Source organism: Convolutriloba macropyga, chromosome 2 (assembly GCF_964194025.1).
Source record: "Convolutriloba macropyga chromosome 2, txConMacr16.3, whole genome shotgun sequence".
In the NCBI taxonomy this organism is placed as follows: Eukaryota; Metazoa; Xenacoelomorpha; order Acoela; family Convolutidae; genus Convolutriloba; species Convolutriloba macropyga.
Window position 1 is genome coordinate 51282073 of NC_134469.1, and position 26235 is coordinate 51308307.

Here is a 26235-nt window from a genome sequence, read left to right on the forward strand (position 1 = left end):
TGCTTGTGAAGGCTGAGCTTCATTAATGGTGCAGTTTTGAAGGCTCGTTTCACTGAAGTACAAAAGGAAAAATTTTCTTATGCAAGAGTTTTGAATAGCAATTAATGTAAACAGGGGCAAAACATGAAAAGTCTTCAATAAAAGAGAAGCAATTACTTAGGCAAGCGTGAATCCAAGCAAAAAGGCACGAAATTTGAGCCTGGATTGAATAAAATTATAAAAAATTAAATACCTAGATTTTCAAAGTTAAATGACTTCTAAGAAACTGGAAATTGTAGGAAAGTGATATTAACTCGAAAAGTGTGTACTAACGCTATGGAACTTATATCCGACAAACTTTTGTTTGCGTTCGCAACCTTCACTGACACATCACGGACGAAACTGTCAACTTCTTTGACTGACATCATTTTGACAAATGATGCCTTGAATCTACCCGATGACGTTGCTTTGAAGTACAGCTTTCGGCCTCTGACCATGGACAATTTGTCAGCCAGCGAAATGTCCGGCCAAAACGGACTGTTGTGAGTCAGCACAAAAGGATGGCAATCGTATTTCTTATAGAAGACCCACCGAAGCCCTTTTGCTCTTTTCTCATCCCCTGGTGAGTTGTACAGACAGCTTTTAGTTGGAAAATTGCCTTTGGTGGACCTTGGACCAGTTAAGATTAAATCATCGGCTTTATCCGCAATCGACATAGTTCTTCTAAAATTTTTGGACAAATTGGTCGCACCGTTGGAGTAAAAATAGAACAAAAAGTAACAAAGTCTGACACGTTTTATCTGTACGGCAAACAAAAACGATACAAAGCTAAGCTCCCCTAAAAACGTTTTGGTTGTAAGAAAACTTAAACCTAAAGCCGATAAAATCAACATTCGCAAAGGCAAAAAAGTTAAGATGAAAGTTGTTGCAAACAAATTGGAGGACAATCAGATAGATTCCGAGAAATCGAATCGAAATTGCCAACAACTGTTTAGAACAATTTTCAGTTTCCAAAAGATTGTAGCTCAGACACTTCCATATATACTCGAATTGATAATTTGAGATTAGGAACATCGGAAGCTTTTGGGTGAGACTGAATAAAGGCTGAAGTATCCACTAGCTATTGGGTGGAACCATATTAAATTAAAGATTATGAATTTCGGAAGGTATTTTTTCAGAATCATCCCCCAACTATCGGGTGAACGAGTGAACCAGTGACATCAAAACAAGCGTTTTTAATGATGTGAGTTTATGAACTCCCCAGCTTTCGGGTGAGACTGAATAAAGATTGAAGTATCCCCCAACTATCGGGTGGAACCAGATTAAATTAAAGATCATGAATTTTAGGTATTTTTTCAGAATCATCCCGCAACTATCGGGTGGACGAGTGAACCAGTGACATCAAAAAAGCCTTTTTAATTATGTGAGTTTATGATCTCCCCAGCTTTCGGGTGAGACTGAATAAAGATTGAAGTATCCCCCAACTATCGGGTGGAACCAGATTAAATTAAAGATTATGAATTTCAGGTATTTTTTCAGAATCATCCCCCAACTATCGGGTGGACGAGTGAACCAGTGACATCAAAACAAGCCTTTTTAATTATGTGAGTTTATGATCTCCCCAGCTTTCGGGTGAGACTGAATAAAGATTGAAGTATCCCCCAACTATCGGGTGGAACCAGATTAAATTAAAGATTATGAATTTCAGGTATTTTTTCAGAATCATCCCCCAACTATCGGGTGGACGAGTGAACCAGTGACATCAAAACAAGCCTTTTTAATTATGTGAGTTTATGATCTCCCCAGCTTTCGGGTGAGACTGAATAAAGATTGAAGTATCCCCCAACTATCGGGTGGAACCAGATTAAATTAAAGATTATGAATTTTAGAAGGTATTTTTTCAGAATCATCCCCCAACTATCGGGTGGACGAGTGAGCCAGTGACATCAAAACAAGCCTTTTTAATTATGTGAGTTTATGATCTCCCCAGCTTTCGGGTGAGACTGAATAAAGATTGAAGTATCCCCCAACTATCGGGTGGAACCAGATTAAATTAAAGATTATGAATTTCAGAAGGTATTTTTTCAGAATCATCCCCCAACTATCGGGTGGACGAGTGAACTAGTGGCATCAAAACAGGCCCTTTTAATTATGTGAGTTTATGATCTCCCCAGCTTTCGGGTGAGACTGAATAAAGATTGGATTTATCCCCCAACTATCGGGTGGAAATAGGACTTACAAACTTACTTACGAGTGAACCAACAAAATATATCAGTTGTGCTTCTAACAAAGACCGCAAAGATTTAAACATTAAAAACGCTCTCGCAGTGGTTATAGTCAGGCGGTTATTAAGAAGAAAACCAGAAAATAACAAGCTTTTATTCTCAGACTTGCGAAACAGGGCTCAAAGTTAATATAAACTTGTCCAATTGCAACAATAATTTAATTTACATTGGGCAAAGATAAATCAACCAGATCAGGCCTAGCATCAGGAGCACTATCAAACTCCCGAACAAGATCACATCCTGCTTGTTTATACCACCAGTCTTTCATGTGTACTGTATCGGGTAGAAAATCTTCATCAAAAGAAAAGTTGCGAAAATGATGTTTAAGTTTATTATCGGCAAGTCGGTTGTTGAGGGCTCTGATGATGTCGAAACCTGCATTTACAGATGACAAGCGATTAATTATCTGCCAAACTATCAATCGAACACCATAGTTATTGCAAAAGTTCCTGATCTGAGTGAATTGTCCAATAACACTTCTCATTTCCTCCTTGTACTGTATTGGGTCACTAGGTTTTGCCAGAAGATTGTTACCTCCTAACATCAACATACAAATGTCGTGTTTCTTGATAAGCTCCTTCTTTTGCAGCCAGTAATTTACGTGTGCACCGCCTTGTGCCTCGATCGTAAAGTTATCAGGGAACTGGAAAACGTCGGCAATTCTTTTGAGGTGCGAGTCCCCAATTATTAGTACTTTTGACATTGTTATCTGGAAAACAAGACTATTAACTTGATCTCTTTTTAGCTAGCGTACTCATGGTACACACGACTGAATCATTGCATCAAAGCATATTACGACGTCTTTCTAACTCCCTTATGATAGATGGTTTACAAAACAAGCAACAGATATAAAAAAAAGACCACACTTCTTTTGACGATTTTTTCTCCTAACCTACCTAATTTATAGCCCTTAGGCGCCACCTCGACCCGTGTGGCTGGGACCTTGCTAAGACCTAAAAAAATAACATTATAAATTGAACATTTGTGAAATTCGGAGTTCAAAAAGTGACCAGACCTGGCCGTCATCCGCTTCTGGGGTCAAAATGGGGTCAAGTTCCCAGGCCAATTTCTCTAAAACGGCTGAACAAAAAAAACGCCCTTAGTAAAGTTTGTAGCACTGCTTGAGATACGCATCATATTAATAAATGAGCCCAATCGGTTCATTCTTCAAGGAGTTATAGCAAAAACAAGGTACCGTACCAAATTACCCAAATGACCCATTTCGGGTCCTGTTTCGCGTTATAAATGTTATAAATATCAACTGTTATAAATAATAACAAGCTATAACTATAACCAGGGCACCAGGACAATATACCTGGTCTATGGGACCAGTTTGGGTGACCCAATCTGATAGTTTTCACATCTTCCCAAGTGAATAACCTGATTCTAAGCATAAAATCAGGGGGTTGGGGGGGTCACTTGCAGAGTGAAAATTGACCCCCTAGATCTCGGAAAACCCTATACAAAATATATATGGGGAGATTCCCCATTACAAGTGGAGTTCAACGGGCCTATTCCTGCAGTCAAAGTCATTATTTTCACCATTTCACAAGTAGAAACGCGAAACGTACCAGTCACTAAAACTTCAAAATGACCGTACATATCGAGGTCAATTTCTCGAAAACGGCTGAAAGAAACAAAACGCCATTTACAGGGATTCAAGCTCGGCTCACGCTGAGTTCAAATCAACCAACAAATCAAAAATCGGTTCACTCTAGTAGGAGATATTCTAACATAAAGGTACCGTACCAAATGACCAAAATGACCTATTTCGAGTCCTGTTTCTGTACTATAACACAACCACTCATTATAACCACCTGTAAAATATATATGGGGAGACTCCCCACTAACGGGGGAATATAACACACTAAATTTCAACGTGGATTGAGCCCACAACAAGGTTTAATATCGTACTCAAAATGTTGTTTCGCTCCACAGGGAGGTCGAACCGGGGCCAAGTTCCCTGGCCAATTTCTCGAAAACGGCTGAACAAAAACAAACGCCCTTAATACTGTTTGTAGCACTGCTTGAGATACGCATCATATTAAAAAATGAACCCAATCGGTTCATTCTTCGAGGACTTATAGCAAAAAGAAGGTACCGTACCAAATGACCATGGAGGAGAGATACACCACCTCCAGAGCTAAAATTGAACACCTAAACCACAGAAAATGATATATAAAGTATACATATTCGGAATCTGCGTGAAACGGGCTATTCAAAACACTAATTTTCCAAAAGACAGTTCAAAGTTTCAAGGTGACAAAACGGTGTCAACCGCTGTGTCAACCTCTTCTGGGGCTAAAACGAGGGCAAGTTTACTGGCCAATTTCTCTAAAACGGCTGAACAAAAACAAACCCCCTTGGTACTGTTTGTAGCACTGCTTGAGATACGCATCATATTAAAAAATGAGCACAATCGGTTCATTCTTCGAGGAGTAATAGCAAAAATAAGGTACCGTACCAAATGACCAAAAAGCGAGGTGACCTGACTGCAGAGCTAAAATTGAACACCTAAACCACTGAAAACGCTATACAAAGTATACATATTCGGAATCTACGTTACGCGGGCTGTTCAAAACACTAATTTTTGTAAGTCAGTTCAAAGATTAAAGGTGTCAAAGGTGTCAACCGGATGGGGTCAACCGCTTCAGGAGGTCAGACCGGGGCCAAGTTCCCTGGCCAATTTCTCGAAAACGGCTGAACAAAAACAAACGCCCTTGGTACCAGTTGTAGCACTGCTTGAGATACGCATCATATTAAAAAATGAACCCAATCGGTTCATTCTTCGAGGAGTTATAGCAAAAATAAGGTACCGTACCAAATGACCAAAAAGCATGGTGACCTGACTTTCAGAGCCAAATTTGACCGTCTCAATTCCGTAAAATGCTATGGAAAATATATATGGGGATACTCCCCACTAACTGAGGATTCTAAAACACTAACATTTATTCCGCAAATCAGCTGTTTTGTTGTACCGAAATTTGGGTCATCCCGAATAGCCCAAAATTTCGACCTATTTCAAATTTGATCATTAATAACTTTTTGATTAGGCCAATTTGGGAAACCAACCAAACACTGTAAGCAAGAGGGGTTCAGTGTCAACAAAATGCGACCACTCCCGTTTAATTTGGTTCAGTACTTTAGAAGTTATTAACAAAATACTATTCTATACCCCATTTTTCGGGCCATCAGCGAAGCCCAAAATCTCAGGAACCGACGTAAGACAACGTGAAACAGCGTTCCCGGCGAATTTGTGCGTGTTATTCTGGTCCACTTTGACGTTCTAGGTCACGGCAAACCTTCATGGTGAGGTGGGAAAAAATTTCCCACCTCACCATGAAGGCTATGATGTTTTGTGTGTTTCGACATAAAACAACATCCACAGAAATTTGATGAAATCGTGAAAAAAGAAAAATTGTTGAATTAACCCCATTAATTGATACAATTAGCTTCAACAACTTAAATATTGTCAAGAAAACACAAAACGCACGCCGAAAAACTTGTTCATTTGCGCAAAACAGCACTCAGCCATAAAATTTGAGAAAATATTTTGTTTTTCCGGATTCAATATTGAATAACTGTTCTAAAAAAAAAACTTCAGGACTATGACTAGCCATTCCAGAGAAGAAAGTCTCAATAGCAACAGATTGAGCTATTAATCACTCGTTTTGGTCAAAAATTCAATGAGAAACTCGAAAAAGTACAAAACATTAAGTTCCTTTCTCAATGTGATAAAACAAGTTCTTTCCTCCAACTTTTTGATTAAGCCGACGTGAGAAACCTATAAACACTGCAAAAACAAGAAGTTTTGAGACCAACCAGATTGCGATAATGCCCGTCCTATTTGGTACAGTAGTTTTAGAGAAATTGTCAAACACAAAAGAACTCGTATTTAAAATATAATTTTTTTTTAAATTTTTTAAGAAATACAGCTTAATAACGTTCTAATCAGGCCAATTTAGCCACAAATTCAAGACTGCAGACATTTAACAAACTTACAGTCAACAGAATGCGACTATGGTTGGCCAATTTGGCATAGTAGTTCAGGAAAAATTGTCAGAAACAATAGGCGTGCCCTCAAATTATTAAATTTTATTTCAATTTTTTCAAAGTTAAACACTAATAACTTTTTGATTAGAACGACTTCAGAAACCAATGAACACTGCAAGCAGTGAATGTTTAGGGTCAGCAAAACGCAACAATGCCCGTAGAATTTGGTACACAAGTTTCGAAGAAATCATAAAACACATGAAGCGTACCGCGAATTGATAATTGATTTTTTTTTTCAAATTTGGACAATAACTTTTCCGTAAAGACCTTCACACGTGTTTTTGACAGTTAATTAGATGCATGGTTAGGCGAGGTGCACACCCAAGCGTTTAAAATGAATTGGATGACCACTTTTAACATCGACAGAAGTGTCACACTATTTGCAAGGAAAAAAATTTACAAAATCTCCGAATTTCATAATGAGAATAATTGATGAAAATCCAAACTAAGGAAACAAAAATAGAAAAAAGACATAGAATGTTTAGCGAGCGTTAGGATTGACTCCATAAAGCAGTTTTATTTTCCGAAAATTTGCAGAAAAAAAAGAAAAATCAAATTATCTACAAAAAATAGACGAAACATTTTTTTTTGCTTTTTGAAGTTGAATAAAGTTTTTTCCTCAGCCTAAGAGACAAAATTCCGTTTTTCCTATTTTTTTTAAACTAGTGAACTTAGGTTGTTTCATCTTGAGATCATGACGACCATTTTGAATCCGTAATGAGAAAAAAATTTTACAGAATTAAAAAAAGATCTACTTTTTTCAATTGTTTGGGAACCGTTCTCGTACAAAAATATTTGAAAAAGATTCCGAAAAATTTTTCAGATGTATTCCTCAATGTTAACTGGATGTGATTTGAGTTGGTTGGGGCAGTTAACAAAGTTTTTAATTTAAATGAGCGTACGTTTCTTACATCGACACACCTGTCAGACCACTGGAAATCCAACGCAAAAAAAAAACAAATAAGAAGTTCCAAAGCTCTTCGTGGTAAAAATTGATCAAAAAGCCCATTTTTGAACTGAAACCCAGATTGTAGATTGGGCTACCAACCCCGTTGATGGTTGTTTATTTGCGCGAGACGCTCTGAGTTGATTAAAAACAAAAACTTCAACAAAACTTGCCTGAATTTTTTTTTTGCAATTGTGAAGTCGAACGAAATTGATATCAGCTGAAAACCCAGAATGTGCTTCAAAAACGTCTCAAATCTTGATGAAAACCAAGTGTTATATCAATCGGTCTTTTATAGCAATCGGCCTTTAAGAATTTGCTACATTAACTGAAATTTTGTGTGTCCGATTTACCCCAAAAATATTTTTTGGGTGGAAACTTATTCTATATTCTATCGAGTTTTCATTTTCCCATAATTTTTTTGTGCTATGGTCTAGTTGTACACTCGTGAAGATGAACTTGAGTGGAGGATCGCAAGTAAAGCGTTTTTGATAGTGACAAAAAATAAATAATCTTATTTGGATGAACTTTGTAAGCAAAATTATTGAGATGGGGTGGTTCAATTTTCGATGAGGTACAAATTTGCTTGATAACAGCTGCAAAACAAAAATGAGCATCGAAGAATTAAAGTTCCTCGAAACAACTCATTGGCAATATCATTTGGTCATTTCAAAAAAGAAGTAGCTACATTAACCAATATTTTGGGTGTCCGATTTACCCCAAAAAATTTTTTTGGGTGGAAACTTATCCTATATTCTATCGAGTTTTCATTTTCCCATAATTTTTTTGTGTTATGGGCTAGTTGTACACTCCTGAAGATGAACCCGAGTGGAGGATCGCAAGTAAAGCGTTTTTGATAGTGACAAAAAATAAATAATCTTATATGGATGAATTTTGTAAGCAAAATTATTGAGATGGGGTGGTTCAATTCTCGATGAGGTACACTTTTGCTTGATAACAGCTGCAAACCAAAAATGTGCATCGAAGATTTAAAGTTCCTCGAAACAACTCATTGACAATATCAATTGGTCATTTCAAAAAGGAATTAGCTACATTAACCAAAATTTTGGGTGTCCGATATACACCGAAATTTCTTATTGGGAGGTAACTTATTCTATATTATATCGAGTTTTCATTGTCCCATAATTTTTTTAGGCTATGAGCTAATTGTACACTCGTGGAGATGAACGTGAGTGGAGGATCACAACTAAAGCATTTTTGATATTGACAAAAAATAAATAATCTTATATGGATGAATTTTGTAAGCAAAATTATTGAGATGGGGTGGTTCAATTCTCGATGAGGTACACTTTTGCTTGATAACAGCTGCAAACCACAAATGTGCATCGAAGATTTAAAGTTCCTCGAAACAACTCATTGGCAATATCAATTGGTCATTTCAAAAAGGAATTAGCTACATTAACCAAAATTTTGGGTGTCCGATATACACCGAAATTTCTTATTGGGAGGTAACTTATTCTATATTATATCGAGTTTTCATTGTCCCAAAATTTTTTTTAAGGCTATGAGCTAATTGTACACTCGTGGAGATGAACGTGAGTGGAGGATCACAACTAAAGCATTTTTGATATTGACAAAAAATAAATAATCTTATATGGATGAATATTGTAAGCAAAATTATTGAGATGGGGTGGTTCAATTCTCGATGAGGTACACTTTTGCTTGATAACAGCTGCAAACCAAAAATGTGCATCGAAGATTTAAAGTTCCTCGAAACAACTCATTGGCAATATCAATTGGTCATTTCAAAAAGGAATTAGCTACATTAACCAAAATTTTGGGTGTCCGATATACACCGAAATTTCTTATTGGGAGGTAACTTATTCTATATTATATCGAGTTTTCATTGTCCCATAATTTTTTTAGGCTATGAGCTAATTGTACACTCGTGGAGATGAACGTGAGTGGAGGATCACAACTAAAGCATTTTTGATATTGACAAAAAATAAATAATCTTATATGGATAAAATTTGTAAGCAAAATTATTGAGATGGGGTGGTTCAATTCTCGACGAGATAAAACTTTGCTTGATATCAGCTGAAAAACACAAACTGTGCTTCAAAAAGTTTGGTTCCTCGAAACAACTCGTTGGCAACAGCAATTGGTGTTTTGAAAAAAAATTGGCTACATTAACCAAATTTTTGGGTGTCCGATTTACCCCAAAATTTTTTTGGAAGAACACTGGAACCATGTTCTATCGAATTTTCATTGTCCCATACTTTTTTGCTATACGCTGGTTTGCTTTGCACCAAAAATTAGAATGGCAAGATAACATTTCTTCGTAAGGAAGAAATTGAGTCTTTTACGGAAAAAATTGAACCAAAACTTTTCTATGAAGTTCTATGACTACAACTTTTTCATTGCTGATTGCTATTTGCAGTCTCTTTTGATGCAATGGCTTTTCATTGAATAATTCAGGGCTGGCAAGGAGTTTTTTAACTTGCAATAATGTTTTTCACTTTTCTCCAAATTTTTTTCTTTTTCTATGAAGTTCTATGACTACAACTTTTTCATAATTCTCTGTTCGCTTAAGACTCAATTTTTCTTTTTTTTTTCAAGTTAGTTTTTTGAAACACACTATTTGCCTCCTTTTCATGATGTAAAAAAAAATTTCACAAAAATTCAATTCCATAGAACTCCCTTTTATGAAAGTTCTATGACTACAACTTTTCATAGACGCCATAATATGAAGTTGTAATTTTATAACTTTTTGAATTATGGGGTCAACCCGGGTAAAGTCTGCCGTGTCAGAAATTTGAGATAGAGAAAAATATACGCAACTATATGTAGACTTCCGCGATCATTGGTCTTTTTCAAATTTGAACATTGCATCTTTTAAACAAGGTTATGTGACACACCTCGAAATTCTGACTCATCATCTCAAAATACTACGCTGGATTCTGTATAAGAAAGTTCTCACTGACTTTAAGCAGAGGGTCGCAAACTGCGCACTCGAAATTGCTGTTGTCCGACGCAATGGTTTCATAGCTCTCAATGGTGTTTAAATCAAAAGTCGGAAATGAGGTCATAAGTTAATAATTTAGAATTGCTTCTCTGTAAGCGTAAGAAAGATCAATATGTCCAATTTGTTATAGTTTCAAAACAAATGAGTGAATCTTTAATTGCTACTCCCAGGAAATGAAGCATGCTTATGTCCACAGAAGGAAAGTGCTAATGTTGAGACTTTTGTGCGTTCAAAGTTGCCAAGTTGCCTATATGGAGACTTTTCTACGTTAATCAATTGTTCCGGGGCGCATTTTTTCGAACGCACAACGCCCCTGCTGCGTTTTTTTCTGGTCTTGGCATTTTAACATGCGGTCTAGCTCTCTGTTAGCTGTTCGCTTATATTATTCTAGAAAAGTACATTACGATTGGGAAGTCCACTAATAATGACACTACAACCAAAAATATATTTTAAAATGACAATTTACACCATTTTTGGAGCTCTTTTGTTTGATTTTTTGTGATGAACTGCCACCACTTCATTTCAGCTGCCTACAATTGTGAAGTCATTAGCGTAGAAGACAATCAAAAACTCAAAGCGGCCAAGCAAACATTTTGATTATAAAAGATACAATTACAATAATTGCTCCAAACTCTAAAACAATCTAAAACAACAAACGGTTCATATAGAGAAAACCGAGGAAATGGAAAAACGAAGAAGGAGTAAACTTCTTACAAAATCTTTTACGAAATGCTCAGGCTGCTCTTCTCAATTGTTCACAAATCCCCGTAAAAATTTAAATGTTTCTGTGGCCCTTAACAATTCTTTTCAGGGGCATACAAAACAACAATTACAAAAACAAAAAAGGAAGCGACAAAAAGTTGGAAAAAAGACATGTTTATTATATATATTATTAAAATAGCCGGCAGATTTCTCGAATAGCTGCGAAAGAATAGATTTGCGTGCCGTATAATAGAGATAGAAACACATACAGATCTAAATTGAAAAAAGTCGACGCCTCTCGAACAGCTAGCTAAAAAACATTCAGCGATAAATTAACAAAGCTTGTTAAAATTCTTTCAGCAGAAGCTTTTTATTAGGTACCTTTACTGCACATATGAGTTCATTTGACCATAAATTAATTCCAATTAAGTTAAATAAAGAATTACTTAAATTTTAAAGTGTAAAAGTCATTTTATTGAGTGAATCAAGTCACGTATGATCAAAATCTAATCACGCAAATAAACTTTAAACCTTTGCTAGAAAGATAATAACTTACGACGTCACGCGGGCAAACGCTGTTAGTGAGGGGAAGAAATCATTCAGAAACTTTGAATTTTTCAGCTTTGCTATGGGAACAAAAGTAAAACGAAAAAGAGCGTCAGACGACGAAACAAAAAAGCATAGCCGGTAGAATACCGGAAACTACTCAAATCGTCGTGCATTAAAATCTCTAACCTAACCTTACCAAAATCAGAACATCAAAATGGACAAGAGAAAAAAAAATTTGCCCTACGAACCACATCAAAGTGTTTTAAAAATGCCGACAATTTTTTAGGTGCGGGGGAGGTAGGTGGTGTGGGTGGGTAGATAGGTTGGTGAGGTGGGTAGTGCTGGGGTTGCTGGTGGCGTAGGTGGGGGTAGCCAGGTGAAGGGAGGGGGTAGGGGTAGGTGGGGGTAAGTTGGGGGGGGGGGGGTGCGGGGGCGGGGGGGGGGGGGGTTAGGTGTTGGGGGTTTGCGCAGTGTAGTTTAGTTAATTAGGGGTGACTTATATAGGAAAAAAATCTTAAAATGACCTCTTCACCTTGAACAATGCCAGCAGTTCCTAATTACTAAACAAAACAAACGAAGCTACTGTTGAAGTTCAATGTTCGAAAACAAAAATCAACAATCAAAAACGGAGGTAAATGCTCGAAAAGAAATAAGTCAAAATTCAAGTCATGAACAAACTCTCTTTCTGCTAAAAAAACCTGTAGAATCTCAATACTTCTCTTCAAGTCGTAAAAACCAAGAGCACAGCAATAAAGCTCCGCTCAGCTTACAGCTTCGTAGCTATAAAAAAACTTTAATGTGTAACCCTTAAGTTTCTTCCTGCTTGCAATACCTAAAAAATTGCATTGAAATGAAAAGTGAGCAAGAAAAAAGATTGCAAAAAACTTAAAATCAGTAAATATAAGCAAAAAACTACAGACTAAAGAAAATGCGCCAGAATTCAAAACATTCACTCAAATATTTGTAACAAAACACATCTGAAAGTAACCAACAACAAAATTGATAGATCAGCAAAAACAAAACCATAGCCGGTCGATTGCCGGAAATTAGCCGCCGTTGACGCGCTTGATGCACATCGGGATTGAAACAGAAAAAGAAAAAAAAGAAATAATTTAACCAAATTTTTCGCTATTTTCTTCAGTGTCGAAAAGTGTTCTAATTCGGTGTGCAGTTTCAGTTGGATTCTAAAACTATACTTACTTCTAAACTGGAAACAAAAAAGCTTGATACCAATGTCAGTCAGCTAGCAAACACTCTAAAGAACTTTGATTACCTAAATCTCAATGACTTAATGACCAGGCTCACTATCCTGTGTAATTCTTTGAGTGAATGGATTCAAAAACCATTCAGTTGAAACAGTGAGTGAGGTGAGTAAGAAATCAAATGTGAAAGACGTGACTTACTTAAAACAAAAAAACGTGATCAAAAGGTAAAGCGAATAGAAGAACTTAGCAGGACAAGTCTTGACGTAGAATTCAAAGAATTTTCAGATCTATTCTTTTTTGCCGTCCCCAGTGGTTTTTATGACCCCCCAGTTACAAATTACATGCTGTTATATAGCAGGTTACTATTTAAGAAAATAGCAGGTGCGCCTGGGGGTTATAAAAAATTTATGCTCACTAGGCTGGGGGGGGGGGGGGCAAACAGAATAGATCCAAATTTTCAGTGACTAAACAACGAACTAGACTTAAAACGGACCATGAGTGAATTGGGAAAAAAAAATTTCTGAATAATTTAGATTAAAAAAATTCAGGAAAAAAACAGAAAATCGATGGCAAAATGCCGCATGTGAACAAAAAAACCACTCGCAAGACATGGAACTTTTGTTCAAACAAAAAACTAGGCCTAGAAAAAACCATGAATGGATTGTGAAAACCAATTGGAAAATTAAAGTGAAATTGCTGCAAGTGAACAGAGTGAAAAAAATTTTACGCAAAAAAAGCACGTGCTTTTTTTGCTTCACTTCCTGTTTTGTTGTGACCAAAATCACTAAACCGATTTGACTTCAAAATCATGAAAATGTGTGAACAGATCCTAAAAAAAGAAAAGACAGCACCCCAATACAGTTAAAAGTCTTTGAATTTTAAGAGGAGAGCGCCTAGTTAATAGACGTTGAGATGCTCACGCCTGCTTTTAACAACAACAATTTTCCACCGAAATAAAACCCAACAGTATTTAAAATATGAAGGAGAAAACAAAAACTAAGTGTCCAACAGGCAAAAATAGCAAAACCAATCTAACTTTTGCATTAAAATGTCAATAGTTGTTTTGAATTGCCAAAATTGATTCCACAAGGATATTAATAGCTTAGATGAACAAGAGACAGACCTCTGATAGAAAGGGCTTAAGTTTAAACTAAAAAACAGCTTCAAGATATTGCACGTAATAAAACCATGCGGCTAATAACTAATGCAAAAGAACCAACGTCAATATTTCTGCTTAGATACTGAAATCTGCTTTTTGACCGTTTGAAGCGTGTATAGTTGTAAACTTCATCACAACAGGATTTCAATGGTCTCAACCAAAAAAAATCATCGGCGTTATCAAACCTGTATCATAAATTTCGATTGGGTCTTTTGAGTGGTTGACTAATTTTTTTGGTTTAGGTACTGATCACTGCAATTGCTTCCACTAAGCATACTGTTCCGTGAGATTTTGGAGTTTCCAAAAATGTGCAATTAAATCTGAGCAATTGGTTGGAAATGCACTCTCGCCGTATTTTTTTTCAGCGCCATTGCACATTTCCTTGCAAACTAAAGTTTGCAATTTTTTTCTTAAGTTCGTCTGGGATTTCGGGTTCGGATAATAGAAAATTTTGTATCATTTTAATTATCAAGATGGAAGCAAATTGTCCATTTAAGTTTATCAAAAAAAACTTCGTTTTTTAAAACATTGTTTGGCCTTAAAGCGATTTTTCCTATAACATTTTGAATAACCATGGGCTCTTAATAGACGGGTACAGTTAGAATGGCTAATTTGTGTCCAGTCTCGTTCATTTTACAATCAAAAAGATTTGAATTGCATTAGATCCCTGTTCAGTTGACAGCCATTTCACAAATTTTTTTTATTAATCCATGTCAGTTACATACAAGTCTTTTCATATACCAATATTCAATTCTTGGCAGACTGCTCATGGCAAATGTTTATAATGATTTCAGTTTTGTTTGTCGTCAAACATTTCAGAAAAGGCCTTTTTGAAGGTAGGCTTTTTCTGTATAGTAAATTTTACAGCCTTTATTTTAATTTAATTGGATGTTTTGATCACCAAAAGCCAAGAATTTTCTAAAAATTTTGTAAGTGGTCAATGTTCTTGGTTTTTTTTGTCATTTCACTTGATCTTTGAAGTTAAAGTTCCCATTGATATTTAAACTTGAAAGACTTGGCTTGTGTAAAACGAAAAAGGTGATCAAAAGGTAAAGCAAAATATGAAAACATAGCAGGACAAATCCTAAAGTGTATTTCAAAGAATTTTTGGATCGATTCTGTTTCGCGGTTCCCCCCTCCCCTCAGTGTTTTTTTATCAACCCCAGTTTCAAATTATATGCTGTTACATAGCACCTTACTATGCAAGAAAATAGCACATGCGCCTGGGGGTCATAAAAGATTTATACTCACTAGGTGTGGGTTGGGGGCAAAACAGAATAGATCCAAATTTTCTTTGACTAAACTAAAAACTAGACTTAAAACGGACCATGAGTGAATTGGGAAAAAAAATTTCTGAATAAATTAGATTAAAAAAATTCAGGAAAAAAACAGAAAATTGATGGCAAAATGCCGCATGTGAACAAAAAAACCACTCGCAAGACATGGAACTTTTGTTCAAACAAAAAACTAGGCCTAGACAAAAACCATGAACGAATTGCGAAAATCACTTAGAAAATTAAAGTGAAATTGCCGCAAGTGAACAAAAAACAACTAGCGAGAAAGCGAATTTTTGTTCAAACAAAATTTTTCACCCTAAATTAAAATTAAAGTGAAAAAATTTTACGCAAAAAAGCCACGTGCTTTTTGGCTTCACTTCCTGTTTTGTTGTGACCAGAATCACTAGTCCGATTTGACTTCAAAAATCATGAAAATGTGTGAACAGATCCTAAAAAAAGAAACGACAGCACCTCAATACAATTAAAATTCTTTGAATTGTAAGAGGAGAGCGCCTAGTTAATAGACGTTGAGATGCTCACGCCTTCTTTTAACAACAACAATTTTCCACCAAAATAAACCCCAATAGTATTTAAAATATGAAGGGGAAAACAAAAACTACTAAAAAGTGTCCAACAGGCAAAAATAGCAAAACCAATCTAACTTTTGCATTAAAATGTCATATTTGTTTTGAATTGCCAAAATTGATTCCATAAGGATATTAATAGCTTAGATGAACAAGACACAGACCTCTGATAGAAAGGGCTTAAGTTTAAACTAAAAAAAACTGCTTCGAAATTTTGCACGTAATAAAATCATGCGGCTAATAACTAATCCAAAAGAACCAACGTCAATAATTCTGCTTAGATGCTGAAATCTGCTTTTTGACCGTTTGAAAGTGTGTATAGTTGTAAACTTCATCACAACAGGGTTTCAATGATCTCAACCAAACAAAATATCATCGGCGTTATCAAACCTGTATCATAAATTTCGATTGAGTCTTTTGAGTGGTTGACTAACTTTTTCGGAATTAGGTACTGATCACTGCAATTGCTTGCATTGAGCATACTGTTCTGTGAGATTTTGGAGTTTCAAAAATGTGCAATTAAATCTGAGCAATTGGTTGAATATGCAAGCTCGCGGTATTTTTTTCAGCGCCATTGCACATTTCATTGCAAACTAAAATTTGCAGTTTTTTTCTTAAGTTCGTCTGGGATTTCGGGTTCGGATAATAGAAAATTTTTTTATCATTTTAATTATCAAGATGGAAGCAAATTGTCAATTTAAGTTTATCAAAAAAACTTCGTTTTTTAAAACATTGTTTGGCCTTAAAGCGTTTTTTCCTATAACATTTTGAATAACCATGGGCTCTTAATAGACGGGTACAGTTAGAATGGCTAATTTGTGTCCAGTCACGTTCATTTTACAATCAAAAAGATTTGAATTGCATTAGATCCCTGTTCAGTTGACAATCATTTCACAAATTTTTTTTATTAACCCAAGTCAAATACATACAAGTCTTTTTATATACCAATATTCAATTATCGGCAGACTGCTCATGACAAATGTTTATAGTGATTTCGGTTCTATTTGTTGTCAAACATTTCAGAAAAGACCTCTTTGAAGTTAGGCCTTTTTTGTATAGTAAATTTTACAGCCTTTATTTTAATTTAATTGGATGTTTTAATCACGAAACGCCAAGAATTTTCTAAAAATTTTGTAAGTGGTCAATGTTCTTGGTTTTTGTTGTCATTTCACTTGATCTTTGAAGTTAAGGTTCCCATTGATATTCAAACTTGAAAGACTGGGCTTATGTAAAACGAAAAACGTGATCAAAAGATAAGACGAATTAAAAAAACATAGCAGGACAAGTCCTAACGTGTAATTCAAAGAATTTTTGGATCGATTCTGTTTCGCGGTTCCCCCTCCCCTCAGTGTTTTTTTATCAACCCCAGTTTCAAATTATATGCTGTTACATAGCACGTTACTATGTAAGAAAATAGCACGTGCGCCTGGGGGTCATAAAAGATTTATGCTCACTAGGTGTGGGTGGGAGGCAAAACAGAATAGATCCAAATTTTCATTGACTAAAAAAAACTAGACCTAAAACGGACTATGAGTGAATTGGTAAAAAAAATTTTTGAATAAATTAGATAAAGAAAATTCAGGAAAAAAACAGAAAATCAATGTCAAAATGAAGCTTGTGAACAAAAAACCACAAGCGAGAGATGGAACTTTTGTTCAATCAAAAAAAACTAGGCCTAGATTGTATCGATTGTAACCAAGAATGTATCGAGAAAGCCATTTGGAAAAAAAATCCGATCCAAAAAATCGAAAGCACTAAAAATCAAAGTGAAATTGCAGCATGTGATTAAAAACCACTAGCGAGAAAAGGATTTTTTGTTCAAACACCGTTTTCTCATTTTACTTTAAAATTCGAGTGAAGAAAATTTTACGCAAAAAAACCACTTGCTTTTTCGCTCCACTTCCTGTTTTATCGTGACCAAATTCAGTAGTCTAATTTGACATCAAAAATTCATGAAAATCTGTCAACAGATCTTGAAAAAAGACAGCGCCCCAAAACAACTAAAATTCTTTGAATTATAAGATGAGAGCGCCTAGTTAATAGCCGTTAAGATGCTGACGCAGGCTTTTAACAACAACAACTTTCCACCAAAACAACCACCAAAAGGATTTAAAATATGAAGGAGAGGACAAAAACTACTAAAAAGTGTCCAACTAACAGCAAAACCAATCTAAAATTTGCATCAAAAAGTCTTTTATTTGTTTCGAATTGCCAAAACTGATTCCAAGCGGTTATTAATAGCTTAAATAAACAAGACAAAAACCTCTGATAGAAAGAGCTTACGTTTAAACTTAAAAATAGCTTCGAAATATTGCACGTGATGAAAAAACATGCGGTTAATATCTAATGCAAAAGAACCAAGGCCAATAATTCTGCTTAGATGCTTAAAGACTTCTTTTTGACCCTTTGAATGTGTATATTTGTAAATTTCATCACAACATGATTTCAATGATCTGAATGAAAAAAGAAAAAAAATATCGGCGTTATTATTCCTTTATCATAAATTTCGATTGAGTCTTCTGAGTGATTGAGGAATGTTTTTTGGTATTGATCACTGCAATTTCAAGCCTTAAGCATGCTGTTCCGTGAGATTTTGGAGCTTCAAAAAGGTGCAATTAAATCTGAGCAATTGGTGGGATATGCACTCTCGCCAAAATTTTTTTCAGCGCCATTGCACATTTCATTGCAAACAAAAATTTGCAATTTTTTTCGTAAGTTCTTCTGGGATTTTGGGTTCAGATAATAGGAATAATTTTTATCATATTAATCATCAAGATGGAAGCCAATTGACAATTTAAGTTTATCAAAAAATACTGCGTCTTTTAAAACGTTGTTTCGCCTTAAACGTTGCTTAACGGTGATGCAACTTTAAAGATATTTGACGTAACTTTGTTCACTTCTTCTGCAATTTTTGTTCAATTTACGATTTGTTGCAACATATTTCTCAAACTCTTTTTTCCTATAACATTTTGTGCCATAACCGACTAAACGTCGGAAGAATTGCTCTCGAACGACTAGTGGGAGCTTTAATTAATTGCAGCCTGGGTGGAGAGGGGGAGAATGGGACTAAGAAGTTCAATAATGGGCTTCAAATAACAACATTAAAGGTTAACATATACCACTATTAAGATTTAAAGTAAAAAATGACACCAATTTCGGCGCACTTTTAATTTGACTTTTAGCATTAAATTGCCGCCAATTGAGTTCAGCCGCATGAAATTGTTATTGAGAGAGAATTTTAGATCACGCGAAACGCAAAGAGCCAAGGGCGTAAAGGTCACTCAAAAAGTCAAAATTGTCAAGCGAAAATATTGCTGAAAAAGACACACACGTTTACAATAATTGCTATAAACTACCTTCAAGAGCAGTTAAAAACCATGGGCTCTTAATAGACGGGTATTGTTATAAAAGCTAATTTGGGTCCTATCTTGTGCATTTTACAATCAAAAAGGTTTGAATTGCATTAGATCCCTGTTCAGTTGACAATCGTTTCACATATTTTTTTTTTATTAATCTAAGTCAAATACAGACAAGTCTATTTTCATTCCAAAGTTCAATGGCAGACAGCTCATGGCTAATGTTTATAATGATTTCAGTTTTATTTGTCGTCAAACATTTCAGAAAACTTGAAGTTAGGCCTTTTTGTATAGCAAACTTTACAGCCTTTATTGATTTTAATTTGAACGGATGTTTTATTCACGAAACGCCAAGAGTTTTTCAAAAAAACTGTGTTAGTTGTCAATATTCTTGGTTATTTTGTCGTTTCACATAGTCTCTGAAGTAAAAGTTCCCATTGATAATCAAGTGAGACCCATCTGAGCATATATAATCTTTCTGTTATATAAAAATCAAAGAAAAAATGATAACTTCAATAATAAGATATATTTTTCAGTTGAGTGATAGCTAATGATTTTAATTGCTTCACAACTTTTATGATTTTTATATTCTCTCTAAATATTCTTTCTATATTTTTTGGACAACCATATTTTTTCTCACCAAGGACAGGTCTCATTGGCTTCTTTAGAGTCATATGAAAATATAACTATTTTTTTCAGTTAAAAGCTAGTGGATTTTACTTTAAAATTATTTGGTTTCAAAAATAGTTGAACTTCGCACGCCGTTTTCCTATTTTTGTCAACATGATAACTATTGCCAATGAGGAAAAGTCCCATCTACTTTCTACTGAGTGACAGGTGATTTGGATTAGCTAACGGTTATCTGACGGTCTTTTGACATCAATTTTCAACAACAGATTTTGATGTTTTTGCGTTTGAACATTTTCTTGTTTGTCTTGTCATGTAATCTTTTTATCGGCAGTTCTCACGGGCCCTCTAATGCAGCATGACTTGTTTATATCAGTTATAAGATTGGGTTTGTAACATTCATTCTAGTCAAACGCCTATTATTTTCTAAGAGTATGAAAACGAACAGTTTCCTATCCTTTTATTTGGCAGACAATTAAGTCAAAAATGTGTATGAGCTGAGTATACACATTACCGAATCTCCTTGTTTATTTTCACTTTTACAGTTAGCTTTCATGACGTGTATGATACGTATGTGAATAAATATGTTAAGTTCGCATATTTTGATGAACAGATAAGAGAATACAAAGACGAATGCCTAATTATTTAAGTTTTATTGTGTCCGTAATTATTCAAACAGTGAATCAAAGCTCTTTAGTTTTTTTGGTAATTGTTGAGGACAAACCTACACAAAAAGAAGGATATTTAATACTCTGCCTAAATTTCCATCCATCGATTAAAAAACATACCCGGCAGATTGCCGGAAAATAGCCGCCGTTGATTCCAATAAGCATGATTGGGATTGAACGAATAGAATATATGAAAAAAAGATTTTTGTACAAAAATATTTTTAAGACCGATTTATTTTGATTCTGTTTCTTAGAGAGAGGCTACAGGGGCTACTATCAACACCAATAAGCATTAGAGGTGGTAACTAAGACTTATAGGAACGACATTCAAATAGCGGGCAACTAAAATTGGGCTTTATGGGTTTATCCCGTTTCTATTTCCGACTTCAATTTTTTATATCGACTCTGTTCATTTTGAATTGCTTTGCTTAGCAACTGATGTTCAAATTCACTTTTAGCAGAATGAGAGAAGAGAGAAACTAGCCTAGAGAAGTCAAAAAGATTTTACGCAAAATGTCGAAAAAGCGGCAAAATGGTAAAGCGAAAAAAAGTTTGACGAAGTAAAAAAAACAAAGCAGGACAAGTCCTGACGTAGAATTCAAAGAATTTTCATTGACTTAACAAACAACTAGACCTAGAACGGACAATGGGTGAATTGGGAAAACCATTTCTAAAAAAATCAGATGAAAAAAACAAAAAAAAACAGAAAATCAATGTCAAAATGCTGCTAGGGAGAACAAAAAACCACTAGTAAGATATGTAATTTTGATTCCAACAAAAAACTAAGTCCAAAATGAGCTGTGAATGGATTGGGAAAACCATTCAGAAAAAAAATCCGATCCAAAAAATCGAAAAAACAGTAAAATTCAGAGTGAAATTGCCGCATGTGAACAAAAAACCACTACAGAGAAACCGAACTTTTGTTCAAACACTGTTTTCTCACTCTACTTTAAAATTAGAGCAAAAAAAATTCACGCCGAAAAACTACTCGTTTTTTCGCTCCATTTCCTGTTTCGGCGTGACCAAAATCACCACTCCAATTTGACTTCAAAAATCATGAAAATGTGTGAACAGATCTTAAAAAAACATAGCCGGAAGAATTCCGGAAGCGACTCGAAGCGTAAAAATTTGAAAAACCCCAATTGCAGCTGAAACCATTACCTTTTTTAATAAACCAAAAACTAATTACCCCCCCCCCCCCCCCCGGGTCTGATCTAAAAATTGGTGAAATTTAAACCACTGTCACCAAGAGAAACAAAATGCCGCAAAACTATTTATTATTGAAAACGTTTGGTAAGGATAAGTGCAAAATAATTAGGATAGTCAAAACACTGATAGTCTCAAAAAAACTGACAGGGCTATCAACTGCCCTCAAATAATTCATGATTCTAATCTCAAAAAGATCGCTAAAGCAAACGGCAGATAATAATAACTTAAAATAAATTAAATTTTTCAAAAAATAATGCTCAAAGTTAAGAATCAGAAAACTACTACAGTTAGATTTCTCATCACTGCAATTAAGACAAAAACAACATATAACTTTTTCTTCCTGTATATATGCTAGACAACATGATTTCAAACTAATTCAAAAATTAAAATAATCCTAGAAAAGCAACCGAGTAATATTTAAAGGCAAAAAAATGTTAAAGAACAATACCATGGTCGGAAAAAAATACAATAAAAAGTAATAAGTAGCAATTTTGGAAAAGACTTTCTAGTAAACTCTTAGTACTGCCTTATGTTGAATGAAATCAATTGCAACCCAAAGAAATGACGAAAATCTAAGGAAAAGCCGAAATACTAAATTCGTTAATAACTGAAAAAATCAATAAAACCAGTATAAATGTAGGTGCCAGGACAGAGCTAGAATTATACAAGCTAGAATGTGAGCAATATGGACACAACGTGAGGAACACCATAACAAGACTAATTCTTGATTTTTGAAAGTTCAAATCAAAGATTAAAAGTTTTGAAAGTTTAAAAATCAAATTTAAAAAAACAAGAAAAACTAACACCATTTCATTTTTTCAGCATTCGAGACATACAAAATACAACGATGCATCCGAGACAAAAAATCTATCCTCCTGAACAGATCAAAAAAAATGAAAAAGCATAAATCAAACATACGAAACATTGAAACATTTTGCAAGAAAAGGTCAAAAAAATTTTAGGACTGCATTTATAAGAAAAATTTAACTGTTTTTCAAAAATTTAACGCTAAAAAATTATTGTCGTTTTTATGAAACAAAATTAAAGCCCCTCACTTGGCACAAAAAGCATATTTCTAGTAATTAAAACCAAAATACAGACAAAAAACTGAGAAAAATAGGAAAAAAACTACCAAAATCGGATTAGCATATGTACAATTTTATAAAACAAAATTACATCGAGGTAAAAAGAGGCATCGAGTATATGAATTGTCAACGGGAAGTTGTCATATTGACTGATTTTTGACAAAAAGACGGCTAAAAGATCCAAAAATTAAGAAAATAATAGGAAAAATGCCAAAAATTAATTAAAAAGTCAAAAAATTTATTGCCAATTTTGAACTTGAAACGCGTTTTCAGGCTCTGCAAAACACTGTGCTTATAAATTCCAAGGTTTACATTTCAATATAGCATCAAATAGAAATCATTTCTACAAAAAACCAAATTACAAGCAAAAAAATGGGCCACCTGGACGAAAAAACGGCTAAAAACGGTTATCTATGTGTGCCATTCAGTCAAAAACTACTTTTCGAAGTCAAAAAGTCATTCACTAAACGCAGCTCATGATCAAAAAAGTTCTCTCGCGCAGAAAAAATTAGTTCACAAGGCAATTTTTCTCACTTTCGCTTTTAGGTCAAAACAGCGTCTGAACGAATAGTACTTCCGGTAAAAAAAACATAGCCGGAAGAATTCCGGAAGCGACTCGAAGCGTAAAAACTTGACAAAAACCCTAATTGCAGCACCTTTTTTAATAAACCATTAACTCATTACCCCCCCCCCCCGGGTCTTATCTAAAAATTGGTGAAATTTAAACCACTGTCACCAAGAGAAACAAAATGCCGCAAAAATATTTATTATTGAAAACGTTTGGTAAGGTTAAGCGCAAGAAAATTAGGATATTCAAAACACTGATAATCTCAAAAAATTGACAAGGCTATCAACTGCCCTCAAATAATTCATGATTCTAATCTTAAAAAGATCGCTAAAGCAAACGGCAGATAATGATAACTTAGAAACTAAATTAAATTTTTCAAAAAATAATGCTCAAAGTTAAGAATCAGAAAACTACTACAGTTAGATTTCTCATCACTGCAATTAAGACAAAAACAACATATATTTTTTTCTTATTGTATATATGCTAGACAACATGATTTCAAACTAATTCGAAAATTAAAATAATCATAGAAAAGCAACAGAGTAATATTTAAAGGCAAAAAAATGTTTAAGAAATACCAAGGTCGCAGAATACCAAGGTCGGAAAAAATACAATAAAATGTAATAAGTGGAAATTCAAGAAAACTCTTTCTAGTAAACTCTTAGTACTGCCTTATGTTGAATGAAATCAATTGCAACCCAAAGAAATGACAAAAACCTAAGAGAGCCGAGATCATTCAATTTGTTAATAACTGAAAAAAAATCAATATAACCAGTATAAATGTAGGTGCCAGGACAGATCAAGAATGATACAAGCTAGAATGTGGATAATATGGACACATTGTAAGGAACATCGTAACAAAGACTAAGTTCAAATCAAAGTTTAAAAGTTTTGAAAGTTTAAAAATCAAATTTAAAAAACAAGAAAAACTAACACCATTTCATTTTTCAGCATTCGAGACATAGAAAAGACAACGATTCATCCGAGACAAAAATCTATCCTCCTGAACAGATCAAAAAATAAAAAGCAGAAATCAAACATTCGAAACATTTTGCAAAAAAAAGTCAAAAAATTCTTAGGACTGCATTTATAAAAAAATTTAACTGTTTTTCAAGATATTAACGCTAAAAAATTAATGACGTTTTTATTTAAACGAAATTAAAGCCCCTCATGTTGCACAAAAAGAATATTTCTAGTAATTAAAACTAAAATACAGACAAAAAACTGAGAAAAATAGGAAAAAAACTACCAAATTCGGATTAGTATATGTACAATTTTATAAAACAAAATTACAGCGAGGTAAAAAGAGGCATTGAGTATATGAATTGTCAACGAGAAGTTGTCATATTGACTGATTTTTGACAAAAAGACGGCTAAAAGATCCAAAAATGAAGAAAATAATAGGAAAACAGCCAAAAATTAATTAAAAAATCAAGGAATTTATGCCACAAGAAACATAATTGGTTATGCAAAAAAGATGTTTCATAGGATAAACAATTGTGTCATGGGTCACATGCTGAACTTGTACTATAAAAATTGGTTCAAAGAATTAGGTCAAAACACATTCTTAGAAATCTTACACCATTGGCCTCTAAATATTTTATTTCCATATACAATAGCTTTGTATTTCAGCTGTGTCACGCTTAATACGCAGCTCCATTGACTTCAATAATCAACACAAAATTGATTCGAACATTGTTGGCGGGGGGGGGGGGTAGTTGGGGGAGTGGGTTTAGGTGTGAGGTTAGGTGTGTGTGGATGTGTGTGTGTGTGTGGGGTGGGGGTAGGTGTGGGGGCGTAGTTGGGGGGAGGGGTAGTTTGGAAAGTTTGGATCAAAAATTCTCGAAATGACCTTCTAACCTTGAATAATACCATCAGTTCTTAATTACTATGCATTACAAACTAAGCCACTTTTAAAGTCCAATGTTCTAAAACAGACGTCAACGTTATAAAACAGAAGTCAATGTTTAAAAACAAAAGTCAAATTTCAAGTCATGATTTTAGCTTAAAAAACCGTAGAATCTCAATACTCCTCTTCGAGTCGTAAATACTGTAGAATACCAATAGTCCTCTTTGAGAGCAATTATCTTTGAAAGCAGAAATCAAACATACGAAACATTGAAGCATTTTGCAAAAAAAGTCAAAAAATTTTTAGGACTGCATTTATAAAAAAAATTTAACTGTTTTTCAAAATATTAACGCTAAAAAATTATTGACGTTTTTATTTAAACGAAATTAAAGCCCCTCATGTTGCACAAAAAGAATATTTCTAGTAATCAAAACCAAAATACAGACAAAAAACTGAGAAAAATAGGAAAAAAACTACCAAAATCGGATTAGCATATGTACAATTTTATAAAACAAAATTACATCGAGGTAAAAAGAGGCATTGAGTATATGGATTGTCAACGAGAAGTTGTCATATTGACTGATTTTTGACAAAAAGACGGCTAAAAGATCCAAAAATGAAGAAAATAATAGGAAAAAAGCCAAAAATTAATTAAAAAAATCAAGGAATTTATGCCAATTTTGAACTTGAAACGCGTTTTCAGGCTCTGCAAAACACTGTGCTATTAATTGCCAAGGTTTACAGTTCAATATAACATCGAATAAAACTCATTTCTACAAACAAACAAAATTTCAAGCAAAAAAATGGGCCACTTAGACGAAAAAACGGCTAAAAACGGTTATCTATAGTCTGTCCCATAAAGTTGAAATAAGCGAACGTTCGAAAAACGCCAAAAACGTGCAATTGAGCATCAATGTGGTCATTTGAATGTCAACGTTTTTTCCATTCAGCCTTCATTCATCACTTTTTTCTACATGTTTTTAAATTTGAACTTTGACCTTTGAACTCTAACCTGTGGCTTTTGAAACGTTCGCTTATTTCAACTTTATGGGACGCGCTATATATCTGCCATTCAGTCAAAAACTACTTTTCAAAGTCAAAAAGTCATTCACTAAACGCAGCGTATGATCAAAAAACTTCTCTCGCTC

General features: G+C 34.5%; 1 protein-coding gene across 1 annotated transcript in view; it reads right to left on the reverse strand.

Moving 5' to 3' along the window:
• The window catches only part of LOC142335336 (uncharacterized), a 131056-nt gene that overhangs the window by 26152 nt on the left and 78669 nt on the right, over window positions 1-26235 (reverse strand). The window lies entirely within an intron of this gene.